Below are 12,514 nucleotides of genomic sequence, written 5' to 3' on the forward strand. Positions count from 1 at the left end.
GTAGATTCTAGATGCATTTGCACAGTTACATGCATGGATTATTTGTTAATTATATCATAATTTTACTCAGCTTATCACTCACTGCGTATTTAATTTATTCTTCTTTTCACTTTTTCTTTTTACAGATGAAGGAAACAGGCTCACTAGAGAAATCAATTTTTCAAGTTAAGATAAATAGCAGTGGAAAGGTATCTGTCTGTATGTCTGTCTGCCTGTCCTATCCTCTGCCACATTAAGTGTCTGTGTGTGTGTGTGTGTGTGTGTGTGTGTGTGTGTGTGTGTGTGTGTGTGTGTGTGTGTGTGTGTGTGTGTGTGTGTATCTATGAAATAATTATTTACATTTATTAATGAATGAATATTGATGTATCAATAATGAATTCTGTTACTGTATACAGGTTAATGTTATCCACCTCCTGCGGACATTATGCTGCAAAAAGCAAGAGAAAGAAAGAGATGATTATCACTTATGTCACATACTACGAGTATGCTACAAGGTGACCCAGGCCTGTCTGTCTGTCTGGTTATCTGTCTGTCTGTGAAAGCCTACACATAGTCGGGGGATATCTTCAGAAATAATGTCATATCCTGGAATAAATTCCTTACCAAAAAATGTCTTCACCAAAGTGTTTGTAAAGGTGTCTAGTAACACATCTCACAAAGACTGAAATGCAGTTTTCCTAGGAGAATGCTTGACAGCTGCTGAAAATTGGGGTCCCATTAAATTAACTATACAGGATAAAACACACCAAAATAAATATGCTTTAAGTAGCATGTGAAGAATTTGTTTTGCACGAAAAACATTCCCATAAAACTATGGTTAAGTGATGAGTCATCACTTTTCACAGTTTTGTGGGAGCTGCCTTTACCCCAAGGAATGTTTTTCGTGCAAAACAAATGCTTGCATTGGATTCATAATCATGAAAAACCCCTAGTTTGACCCCTCACATGCTACTTAAAGCATATTTATTTTGGTGTGTTTTATCCTGTATAGTTAATTTAATGGGACCCCAACTTTCAGCAGCTGTCAAGGATTCTCCTATAGGGAAACTGAATTTCAGTCTTTGTGAGATGTGTTACTAGACACCTTTACAAACACTTTGGTGAAGAAATCATTTGGTAAGGAATTTATTCCAGGACTTTTTAAGATATCCCCCGAGTTTTTGTGCGAGACTGGATGGGATGGAGGGAGGAGCTCTTGTTTTGTTTCACTCTCAGCTGAATACATAATGGTTTTACATGCAGTACTTTTGACATCACTATAAAACAAGGCCATTGGGTTTGTGAGGCGCATTAGTATTCAAACCTGTTCATTTTGTCACTCAGAAACTCTTCTTTATGTGTGATGGTGCTTTTTCACCGACTGAAAAAGAGCTGGTTCTAATAAATCTTTTGAAATCGACCATTTCCTCTGCAAAGGCATCTTCTATTTTTTTTGTAGCTTTTGATTGTTTAAGAACAAAGTTGTCGGGGAGAAATTGGATATTTATATGGGATCCAAAACAATGGTAAATCTTCTGATATGATTGATATATTTGATGTCTTCGAATTGAACATTCATGGTAAATGTTTTCCTGACATACCGGTATATTGAGTTGACTACCAGGCCCCGGGATGGAAAAGACAATTTGATTGGCGCTTGTAGGCTGCTGGGCGGGACCCTATAGAGTATTGGACCTCTGGGCTGCTGCCCAGTGTGTGTGTGTGTGTGTGTGTGTGTGTGTGTGTGTGTGTGTGTGTGTGTGTGTGTGTGTGTGTGTGTGTGTGTGTGTGTGCGTGCGTGTGCGTGTGCTTGTGCGTGCGTGTGTGTGTGTGTGTGTTTTATTACTTAATTCCCAGCTGACTTCCATCTTTGTTTTCTCCTTTTTAACACAGAAACATTTAACACAGAAACAGGAAGACTGCACTTCTTTGGATGATGCAGATGCTGACGTGAATACAAATATATTACAAATAAATATTACAGCCCTCCGCTGTATGATTGCTGAAGATGCTCAGTTTCATAATATTACAGGTAAAGAAGATTTAATCATATTCATTGATTGATATAGTCAAGAACATAACACTTTCTACTTAAAACTCATCCTGATTGCCAGTGAGCGATCTGGTGAGAAAATCATGCAAGAAACTGTCCTGATATGTACCATCGACCCAGGTGTTACGACATAGCCAGAACCAATCAAATGAACTAATGAATAACACAGCATGGAAATATTTCATGGTTGGACGTCCTAAGCACTGTACTGGTACGTGAGGACAGTATGATCTTTAATGACTTTATCTCGCTCAAGTGGCTTAGGCCACTACCAGTAATACTAGGTGAATATTAATTTTATTAGTTATCATTATTATTATTACTAGACCTTACCCGTTTGAAGATATGTGCTCCAATATATGTGCAGAGTGTGGGTTATGGAGAAATTAACTGTAACTGGTGCGTGTGTGAGAATATGTGGGAGCATCATAATGTAAGGAGCAACCCATGGAGGAGTGTAGATTTTTTGATGGATACAAATAATTTAACAGCTAAATTAGGTGAATAGAATATGGGGATGTATGCGCTTGCCATACCCTTCGGAAGATAAGACACATCAAATGCACCCGGTGCATTAGTGACCCGTGCATGCAGGCAAACCACATATGAGAGAGAGAGAGAGAGAGAGAGAGAGAGAGAGAGAGAGAGAGAGAGAGAGAGAGAGAGAGAGAGAGACACTGCAACTTCAGTCCGCACGTCACCACCCCCTGTTGGTGGGTGGTTTGTAGTGGAAAAGCATTTACTGACTGACTGACTGACTGACTGACTGACTGACTGACCTACTGACTGACCCGCAAAATTAGTATATAGATTAACAACATTAATAATCCACTGTACACCATTGAAGAACAATTTCACATACAGTATATTATATATTGTATACGTCCTAATCTGAGTTCCCAGATCAGCCCAACCTGCCTGGCTCCCCTCCCCCAAACACTTGCCAATTCATTTCGTTCGTATCAGACATTCAACAAAGCCGGATGCACCACATTGAAATGTGTTTACATGCATTGACGGTCAACAATTTGTACAAGGTTTTCTCTTTCTACTTACCAGGTATTTCCTGGTTATGACACTTAAAAAAAGGAATATGGAAACAAAGGAAGATGAATACAGTTTATATTGTTCTATTTGACTGGTGGTTTTGCACTGTTTTTCTTTTTCTTTTTTTTTTCATATGTGGTTCCAATCGATGTGATCGTCAAAACATGGCAACATAAAATGATGATCTGAATACAATGTAATTGATACGTATTACTTTCACTAATTATATCTAATTTTACTTTTATTCCTGCACAGGCTTAGGTTGCCCTAACCCAAACCCAAACCCTGACAGTGAGTAATCTCTCTCCCTCTCTCTCTCTCTCTCTCTCTCTCTCTCTCTCTCTCTCTCTCTCTCTCTGTCTCTGTTCTTCCTTTGTGTGTCTCTCTTCCTGTCAGTGTTTCAGCTTCTGTCTCTCTCTCTGTGTGTGTGTGTGTGTGTGTGTGTGTGTGTGTGTGTGTGTGTGTGTGTGTGTGTGTGTGTGTGTGTGTGTGTGTGTGTGTGCGCGTGCGTGCGTGTGTGTCCACACGCTCCACACCAACTACTTATATTGGGTAATCAACATTAGATTCCTAGTTCACAGAACAACTGATTTAGTCAATTATTCAGCAAACTACATTTAAGTCATTCATATTTAATGTACTGTAACTTTGACCTCATCTTTTGCAGAAAACCTTCGAGCATGTATGGCCAGTGAGTACCCTACTCATTCTCTCTTACAGCATTCTGAAGGAAAAAAAAGGTTTTTGTATTATCTCTGCAGAAGCAATGATCCTACTAAAATATTTAACTTGAAACATTTTTACTAGCATTAAAGTGACACTATCCAGATTTTCAAAATTGTCTATAATTGTACAGTTATTTGATGTCAAATTCAAATAATATGTTTAATGCATTAAGACCTGAGGTTTTCTGATACACTCATATTGCTCTATCACTTGTGCTCAAACCTCTTTGTGTCAAGGACCCCTAAAATTCATGTACAGTAGGGATGGTCCGATCAGGTTTTTTGGAACCGATCACCGAGCACCGATCACAAAAGTTTGATCACCCGATCCCGATCAATCACCGATCCGATCAAGTTATTATTTATATTTTCTAAATGTTAATGTTTTAACTTTATTTCATTCATTCACTCATGAATTCATTTATATTTGCCTTATAGTCATTTACCAGCATTACTATGTATTTATTATCATAGCAGTAACTAATTATTCCTTCAGCACTGTGGAAATCAATACCCCAAAATGGCCTCAAGTGGGCATACTGAACGGCTGGTTGATCAGATTTACCTTTTGATCTAAACCACCGATTATCGCCGATCATGCTTTGATCGGCCCGATCCGATCCATTGCCGATTGATCGGTAACATCTCTAATGTACAGTATTTGGTAGCAGAACCCCATCTCAAAATACTTTGACCCAGGGACTCCCAGAAGCAAAGATTTGAGTTCAAAATGTTCACTTTAAAAAACAAGAAAAGTCCACCTTTCTAGCGTCTATTTATGAGTTAATTTCATTAAATATCCTGCTAAATTTGGCTAATCTGGGATGAGGCGGGACATACATACAAACAGATGAAGTAAAAAAGCCACATATACGAACGTTTAGCCCTGCTCACAAAATCAATTTATAAATGGTATGATAATGGCCTTGTGCAGTAGCGGCTGGTGAATCTTTCTCCAGGTAGGGCGCTAGCCACGCTATAAAAAAATAAATACACTCAAGCAAACATGCACCAAGCCTAAGGTTTCATCACTGTATAACCCCCAATTAATTTTATTACTGCACTTTGAATAATAAATGATGATGACATTCAATGGAAGGCTTTTCTTTTGTAAATAAAACACAAAATAGACATAATGCATACAGCATAACATAATTAACAAAAAGTGCCTTAAGCAATCTGAACCTGAGACAATGTCAGAAAATTAACCCTCAAAGCCATGATTCTGTCACCTTATGGCTTAACTTTTACTCAGTGGTGGAAAAAAAGTATTCACATTCTTTACTCAAGTAAAAGTATCAATGCTGCAATGTAGAGATAGGCTACTCTGTTTACAAGTAGAAGTTGTGTATTCAACATTTACTTGAGTACCAGAGCATTACATTTAGACAATGTAGAGTGGTTTTATCTACATTTAATGGCAGATTAAACATTTCAGCCACTGGTCATTAATTATATAATAGTTTCCTTGTTGGTTTGATCATTTTAAATATACATAGAATACAATTTTCTTTTAGGGAGGGTTCTGTCAGCTTCCATGTGTTAGCTGAGCTGAGTGGATGGGGATGTTCTTCTTATCAATTTTCTTTCTGTAAACATGTACTCGTAAATGAAATGTCCCACTATCACATTATTCACTGACTCTACTAATATATCAACTAGTAAGACGCCTCTGGTCAGTGATGTATATCGGACCAGTTACCCATATATGGAGAACCCTGGTACCCATATGGAGATCCATGTACTGTATGTGAAGATATGATTACTCAGTTATTCGTTATGTGAAAGACCTATGATGTCTATGACATCTGACATTTTACAAGAGATTCTGTTAGTGTGACATCACAGTGAAGCCAGAGCGTGATGTCAGGGGCGGTGTTCAGCTTTCTGACATTAAATGTGGTCAGCAGCAGAGTTGAGGTTCAAATCAAATCTGGCGGGTCACATGTTCAAGAGGAGTTCGAGTGACATTTAGAGTTGAAATATTTGATGAACAAACATTAATCTTTCAAAAAAGGTGCAGAGACACTATTTATATAAACAAATAGAATTACTCTCCACAACCTCATTGACTAGCGGCTAGTCAATAAGCAGGCTAGTCACATGCCTACTACCTATCTACCTAACACCCTACCTACCTACTTACGAACGTAGTACTTGTGCTATAGTGCTCCCTCATTAACTAATGGTTACTCTATAAAAAAGAATAAAGTTGGGACAGTACTATAGTTCCTTTGTCAACCACACTAATGATAAAATAGCCCAAAAACAGCATTCTCCCAACCCAAAATGTTAACGGTCAATGGCCTGGTAAATACCGACTAACGGAAACCCTGGTGCACATGTGTGCAGAGTCCATATTTGAATTATCAAATCAAATCTATTTGCTCTCGAATTATGCAACATATCCACCTCCATACTTTATAGTGGCCACATACCTCAACCTGACCGTGGAGAGAGAGCACCTGATCCTGGAGAGAAACCAGAGGACCCACGAGCTTGACAACATAAAGAACAACCTGACAGTGACACTGGCCAGATACCACAACTTGACCTTGGAGAGAGACAACTTGACCTTTGAGAGAGACAACTTGACCTTGGAGAGAGACAACTTGACCTTTGAGAGAAATAACTTGACCTTGGAGAGAGACAACTTGATCTTGGAGAGAGACAACTTGACCTTGGAGAGAGACAACTTGACCTCGGAGAGAGACAACTTGCAAGGGGAAGTAAAGACAGGTGAGAGAAGTCACTCACTTTAAATAAAAAAGGTATATTCATTTGTGTATTTGTGGTGCCAGCTGCTCCAATATGTGACTTTGTGTGTACGTCCATGTCTATATGTACGTCCCTATCCGTGAAGCAAAATGTAAATCAAGGAGTATAGTGGGTTCTCAGTGGTTCTCAAACCTTTTGGGCTTCAGTACCCCCTTTTCCTGATTATATGAATCCAAGTACCCCCTTTAATCAAGAACAACATTTTGACCAGAAAATACTAACATCAAAAGTCCAGTTTTTATGTCAATATGTTGAACATAAAAGTAAGTAGCCTGTTTTCTGTCAGTAACAGTAAAAATGCATACTTAATTTGGTTTAAAGCTACAGTATATAAAGGGCAGCACATTCACATGCATTTGTCATTGTTTTATCATCATTAAACATAACAGTAAAACAAATGTTTCCATTTTACATTTTCTCTCAAGTACCCCCTGTAGTACCTGGTGGAACTGAAATCTGATCTTTTCCTGTTTCCTATCTATTTTCCTATGTTTCCTACAGTACACAGTATGCTGAAAGAGCCAAAGGCAGTTGCAGGTAAGGGGTATAAGATATGAATTAGATATTATAGTTATTTAATATCTGCATATTCCCAGGTATTTGCATTACTAAGCATTTATTCATTATTATTAATCATTATTTCCTGTGAAGCACAATGAGTTTCAACTAATGAATGAAACGCATATATAAGTTTGATTGATTGAGTGCAAGAAAGTACAAGATTAGGCCCTATGTACAATTCAATTAAATCTTTATTAGCAGTACCATAGACAAGGACAAGCTGGTGAGAGGTTAATTAGATCAGATGCAACATCCATACATCTGACTACCGTAACTGATAGTGAAACAGGAATGGCTTTTGGGTTACTTTGGGGTTTGGTTAATTGGTGGGGAAAGGTATGTGGAATGACATAATAATATATGGTCGTAATTATTGCAACAGTTTTCTGGTGTCTTTGTTTTGTAGCAGTGTCCGTAGTGTCTGTTTTTCTGGTCCTCTCACTGATCCTTAACGCTGTCCTGGTGGTGTGCCTGTACGTGAATCATCGGAGGATACCACTCCACACTTTCCAGGTGATTGTGTGTTTATGCATGCGTGCGTGTGTATTTGTGTGTGTGTTTATGTGAGTGTGTGTGTGTGCGTAAAGCAGTGGTTCTCAACCTTTTCAGGCTGCGACCCCCAAAATAATCATATTTGAACTGGGGACCCCCCGACCCTGCACAAGCACTTGGAATTGTATTAGTTAAAGTATGTGTGCACGAATCAGAGTGTATGAGAGAAAGACTCCTGTAAATGGTAAAAATAAAAAATCAGGTGAGCAGTGTACAGTATTTATTGGCTAGCATCTTGCTAGCCAATCACAGCGCATCCTGTGAAGCTTGGCCAATGGGACCCTGGGCGCACAACAAACTTTGAGACGTTTGTGCCAAGATGTAGGCCATATCTTGGCCAGATGTAGGCCACGTTTCAGTTTACTTAAAGGAGAAATCCAGACCAAAACACATATAGGGTTAAATCTGCCTTTTATCATACCCCTTCATACCTGCTTTAGTCGATTTTTTTTCATAGCTGCCCCTGTTGCTAGATTTCGGCTGCCCCTGTTGCTAGAGTAAGGGTGCCTGTGAGGTCAAAACAGCGGTTTGGTTGGTCTCAGGACGTTGTGTAAACACAATCCAATCAAAAAATACAAACTTTGAAGCTAAAGAAATAACCGCACTAGCCTAAGGACAATCCACTGTGTTGGTTATGAGAGAGCCCGCGAAATCTAGCAACAGGAGCAGCTATGAAAAAAATCGACTAAAGCAGGTATGAAGGGGTATGATAAAAGGCAGATTTAACCCTATATGTGTTTTGGTCTGGATGTCTCCTTTAAGCCCTGGACATTTTTTAAGCCGCTTCCAAGGAGTGTCCCATGTGTGTCCCCCACGTCCATATATGGTTCCAGAATGAACAGGTTTTATCTGTTCGTAAATGTGTGTCCCATGTGTGTCCCCCTCGTCCATATATGGTCATTTCAGTCCAGAATGAACAGGTTTTATCTGTCCGTAAATGTGTGTCCCATGTGTGTCCCCCACGTCCATATATGGTCATTTCAGTGCAGAATGAACAGGTTTTATCTGTCCCGTACGTCCAGAATATGTTTGTAGTTTCCGTCCCGGTCTGATGATTGGATGATTAAAAATGTCCAATACTTTGAGGATTGGTCAAGCTTCACATGACAATTCGGCCCTCCAGATAAAATCATTCAGAATTCTGAATTCTGAAGCTCTAGAACACATACCGCTTCACTTCGAACCGAATGTATATACAGAGTTCATAGCTCTAGAACACATAGAATAAAAGTTCACCGCTTCACTTCGAACCGAGGTTTGATTTTTTAACACAAACTTTGAGCCACTCGTGCCAAGATGTAGGCCATATCCAAGCCAGATGTAGGCCATGCTTCAGTTCACTTAAGCCCCGGACATACCTGGACATTTTTTAACACGTTTTTCCCATCGGTTTTAGACTGGTCAAAGCCAGATGTTGGAACTATAGCGCCACTCAAAAATCACACGAGTGGGAAGTGAGCAGTGCTGAGGATGATGATGATGATGATAGAACCACATCACTCACATGTGTGGGGTCAAATGTGTGGGGGCTGGGGGGTCAAATATCAGTATTTGGCACAATGGAAAAACACTTGAGAAACACATGGTCATACACACAAAGCCACATATTGGAGTGGTTAGCACCGCTCAATTATGCATTAATATAGCCTATCGGTAGCAGTTAGTGTCTTGCTCAAGGACCCTCAGACCCAAGGGAACCTTCTGATTACCAAGTGCAGTATAGTGCACCTCTATCTACCTCCTGAACATGACGCTTAACCTCCAGTTTGTTGCTACTGTACAATGGAGCCCTTCTTATCTAGTAATTGTTATGTAATGAGTTTTAAAGTGAGTCAACATGCCTGTTTTATGTCATTTCTCTTTCAGCCCTGTGAGGCAGTGGGGTCCGTCCCACTAGATGAAGTTGTAACGGTAATAGTTAAACTAATTCAGATTGTGTGTGTGTGTGTGTGTGTGTGTGTGTGTGTGTGTGTGTGTGTGTGTGTGTGTGTGTGTGTGTGTGTGTGTGTGTGTGTGTGTGTGTGTGTGTGTGTGTGTGCGAGCGAGCGAGTAATCGCTTTGCTTGCAAGTTCTGCCATGGTGTAACTTCTGCCCTTTGGTCGCAAGCAGGTACCTGTATAGCTGGTGCTAGAGTTATTAGTGATGACATCAGGGATCTCCATTTAGGCTAACCCAAGCCAACATACGGAAACAGCAGTTGATTTAAACACAAAGTGCATTTATTCAGGGGTTCTTCCCAATCTGGCTTTTCCAAACAAACATGTAATATGGCAGTGCTCAGTCGCTCTCGTACTTTGACTATAAAGGAGACAGAAGGACGATGATCAGCAAAGTATCAAAACATAGAGAGTGTACAGGGAAATACAGAGTGTTCGGTTACCGCCCGATGAGAGAGAGTTCCTTTCATAAGGAGAGCCAGCCACAAATGAGACAGAGTCCAGTCCTTAAAGGGACAGTTCATCCCCAAAATGACTTATTTTCTATTTTCTATTTTTTTGTGGCATTCCTAAGACAATAATTTGATGACCGACAGCATTTCCCTATGGAGAAACAAAGGAGACTCTTTGTGTCTCCATAGGGAACTGCTATCGGTCCATAGCACAAACATCCATGAATTCAAGTCTCCATGGGGTGAGTAATCAATAGAAAATAAGTCATTTTCGTCGTACCTCCCTTCGATGACACGCATTAGACAGTGGTGCTGTCCGAGGTGCTGAACTCTGCCGTCACTGTGCTGGCTGGCCCTGTATAAACTCTCACCTGATTGGGGGTATTGAGGCGAAACTCCACGAGATCTCCATGTATGGGCATAAAAGGGACACGGGTAGACAGACAGAAACAGACATCTCCATATATGGGCATAAAAGGGACACAGACAGAGGGGTACAACGGGTACAAGCTCACAACGCGTCACTCCTTGGTGCGTAGTGGGCAGAGTTTGCAGAGGAACGGGGAGGCGGGGGAATATGTCGATCTACTAGAAGTGATGTGTCAGTGTGAACTTTGAAAGATAGGCAAGCGGTGGGCTTATAGATCTACCCCCCTCACGCAACTGCGCTCCAATAATTTCCTTGATAGTTTCCCAAACAAACTAAACTAGTCGCAACATGCGCAGGGTTTAGACTTTAAAAGTCACGAAAAACATTTGTTAAATCAGTTAATAGAGCAGTATGGAAACACAATTGAAGACAAAAGAATACAAGATTTTTGTTTTCAGCTGTGAAACGAGATGTCCGCTGTTCGCAGTTTGCAGCAGGCTTGCTGCAGGCTTTAGTTTAAAACTAAACCTGATTAACAATTTTGCTGCCATTTTAAACATAGCTGTACTAAGCAGCTGCCAAATTGTCCTTACCTTTTAACATGGGCACGTGCACGCATAGTGCATGATCTGTGCGCGACTCATGTAGTAGACCGGTAGACAAGATGACAGCTTTCGAATAAAAAAAATCCATTGGAATAGACAAATCCGTTGCCAGGCAGTATCCTGCTGAATCCGCCAGTATTTACATAAGAAAACGTTGGAAACAGCCAGCTGTGCGCTATGGTAACACGTGGACACGTTCGCGCACATAGCAGACGATATGTTCGCGGATCATATGCCAGGCGGGTAGAGGAATCAAACAGCTACCAAATAAAAAAAACTGTGTGAAAAAAACAAACATTCTATGGCCGTGCAGCTCCTTCCTTTGTTTACAAGGAAAACATATGGGCCGGGAGCTATGATTGGCTTTCAGACCGGATATGAAAACCTAGATCCGGTCTAAACAGGAAATACGACCGGATACAGTTAGGGGGCGGGCCTAAAGTCTCCGAAGCGGCTATATACACAATTATACAGCGACCATACTTCGGGCATCGCAGAGTGGTACAGCGGGAAATCTCCAGTTCCGACGGGGATCGCGGGAAATGAGTTAATGATAACTAGGTTTAACGTTTGGTGCAACTGAATTAAAAGATAAACCTTGATTTAAACCCGGTTAAGGCTTAATCTGTGTTGGTGCAAACCGCCCTATGATTCAGACATATCGGTCGGATTGGCGGTGCAACGTAGGTGAGGGCCCGAACCTCTAGTAATGTACATAGTGTGTGTGTGTGTGTGTGTGTGTGTGTGTGCGTGCGTGCGTGCGTGCGTGCGTGCGTGCGTGCGTGCGTGCGGCGCGCGTGCGTGTGTCTGTGTGTGTGTGCGAACTTCAAATGTTACTGCTTGCTGTACAGGATTGTGTTCCTTTTAGATGTTGATCTCCTTCACTCTTTCTTTTTTCCTCTCTGTTTCTTCTTTTAATTCCATTCAGACCAACCGTGATGATCAGAATAACACCGATGACAACGATGTGAACGTCAGTTTGTCTGACTGACCTGTTTCCATTCTCCTGTTCCTGACCAACTCGCTCCACATCTGGTTCTACCGACCATCATCCGTTACATAATACACACCTTTTTTGTTTATCTGCTTGTGGATTCTAAAATCTCATTGCCTCAAGCCTCCTGGATGATACCAAAACGTGATTGATTGATACGTTATGTTACGTTTTTTTTGATCAATCATGTGACTGCAAATGCCTTGTATTAACTGAACAGAGACTTTTTTTGTTCAGACATGGGACTGACTGAACAAGACATGGCATGTTGTGGGTTCTTGGCAGCAGTATAAGAGATGGAAGCCACACAACAAGTGAAAACAAGTTGAAATTGAGTCTATCTTGATTCAATCAACAAGTCGCATAGTCGGAGAGTCTGACAATGGAAGTAAGGTTCACACTCTGTGGCAAAGCCTGGGAGGTACAATGTGTATCCCTGCGTTGGATTCAACTACAGAGTA

Source organism: Nannobrachium achirus (assembly GCF_963921795.1).
Source record: "Nannobrachium achirus genome assembly, chromosome: 4".
Lineage (NCBI taxonomy): Eukaryota > Metazoa > Chordata > Actinopteri > Myctophiformes > Myctophidae > Nannobrachium > Nannobrachium achirus.